Here is a 1,933-nt window from a genome sequence, read left to right as displayed (position 1 = left end):
TTTCCCACGAGAGCAGAAAGAAGCGTAACTCTGAACGCACACAAAGATGGATTTTTTTTTTTTGACATGTTGCATTCAGGCGACATTAACACCCACACTTTTCCACCCAAATTCCTTCAAAACACACACACACACACACACACACACACACACACACACACACACACAGTAGAGAAAAATGAGAAGGTGGGGGGTTCAGTATGTTGTCTGCCAGGTGAAAGAAAACCCTGCCAGTCCTTTTTCAGGCTGCTGCAGGGTTCAGCCAGTGGCTTTCCTCACCAGCAAACAGCCTCTGACTCACTAGCTACTCATTAGAATTTGGATCAACATGCTACTAAACACACCCAGGACACACAATGAGCCGTACAAAAAAAAGAAAGACAGAAAATATCATATGAAGACACAAGATACACCATTAAGTGTTTCACTGCAGGCAGATGACCAGAGAAGACGGACACATGCGTTCACTCACACTGTAAATGTGTGTTTATGTGTGTGTGTGTGTGTGTGTGTTACCTTGTAATTTTACACTTGTGCTCATGATCATCTGCATCAGGGAGCTTCCTCTTCTTCTTTACAGGCATCACTGCACCTTTTACGGGCTTCACTAGCTGGGCTACACATAAGAAAAAAAAATCACCTGTCATACACCTCTACATGACAGGACAAGCCAATAATCAATCATCTTTTTAAGGGACAAACATGCAGGATGAAGGTCACACCTGTGTACTTGTGGCTGCCTTGTCCATTCAAATCTAAGAGATTCTAGAATAAAAGAAAACAAAATCTCAGGTGAAAAGGTTCCTGCACCACACTGTGATAATCCAGTCAGAGGTGAGACATTAAGAGTGCAGCTGTATCATAAATGTGTGTATGTGCTGGACTGCATTAGCTTTGCCCGCTACGTTTAAAAATAAATACTTACAAGCTTGTCCAGTGTAGATGCTGTGCTGATGACTGCCAGATGGCACCGATTGTTTCTACAATTGAACACACAAGCAAAACAAGAGAGATATTATTAATACTCAGAATGTCCAACATACATACTAGACAAAAACTTTTAATTATTATTATTAATTTTTGTTGGTCTGGTTTTTTTGTAGGTGCTGTTGTTGCCATTTGTGCTTTTCTTATTTGTCTGTTCTGTTTTTTTGGTTCTTACTAGTTCGCTTGCTGGCTTTTTGACAATGGTGCATGCTGTATTTTGCAGTATTGTTGTACTGTCTGATTTTCATTTGTACTTCTAAATAACAATATATGTAAAAAAAAAAAAAAAAATCGTATTATTATTAGAAATGAGAGGCAAATTGTGATCACAAGTTATTGAACTAATTTTAGCATAAACATTGTGGACCAGCTCAAAATGTTAGAAACCACTGTAAATGGGTTTTCTAGTGAAAAAGACTATCAGAACATAAAGGCTGAGATATTGTCAGAAGAAAATGTGCAATTTTAAGGAAATGAGGCCAAACATGGCTATAAATGTAAATATTAAAAATCAAAATCATATTTTCTAGTGCTTAATATAAATGAATCTTGGGCCAAATCTTTAAAATAACAGTGCAATTACCTGTAAAGTGACTGTTTTGCCATGTACTATTCACTACTAGGACTGCTGAACATCTCTTCGAGCAAAATAAATTCAATTTATTTCAGCCTCAAAGTTCATACATTTACATTTTTAAAATTATAATAACTCACTTATAATTCACCTAATGTCAGCACTTTCATTATCTGAGTAATTTAAAAAAAGATTTGTTGAATAAGTCCGTTTTCAAAAAGGGGGTCTGCATTTAAAAGTTGCATTGCGTGTGTCTTTTGTGTCTAATTGGAAATGTTGCCAACTCTGAATTGGTTCAGTCGCTTTTAATGCTGGTGAGGAAGGTCGGAAGGTAAAGTGGGTGAGGGACAACCCTCCGTTTATTTCCCTGGG

The 1,933-nt window shown here is 37.4% G+C and overlaps 1 long non-coding RNA gene across 1 annotated transcript; it reads right to left on the bottom strand.

Moving 5' to 3' along the window:
• Positions 1 to 522: 522 nt before the first annotated feature.
• Positions 523 to 1,015, bottom strand: LOC121938492. The gene is made up of 3 exons (XR_006105294.1): positions 926 to 1,015; positions 723 to 765; positions 523 to 616 (listed from the first exon to the last, which is right to left on the bottom strand). It is a non-coding gene; the product is annotated as an uncharacterized LOC121938492 (long non-coding RNA).
• Positions 1,016 to 1,933: the final 918 nt, after the last annotated feature.

Source organism: Plectropomus leopardus, unplaced genomic scaffold, assembly GCF_008729295.1.
Source record: "Plectropomus leopardus isolate mb unplaced genomic scaffold, YSFRI_Pleo_2.0 unplaced_scaffold29637, whole genome shotgun sequence".
Lineage (NCBI taxonomy): Eukaryota > Metazoa > Chordata > Actinopteri > Perciformes > Serranidae > Plectropomus > Plectropomus leopardus.
This window is presented reverse-complemented; position numbering and strand designations above follow the sequence as displayed.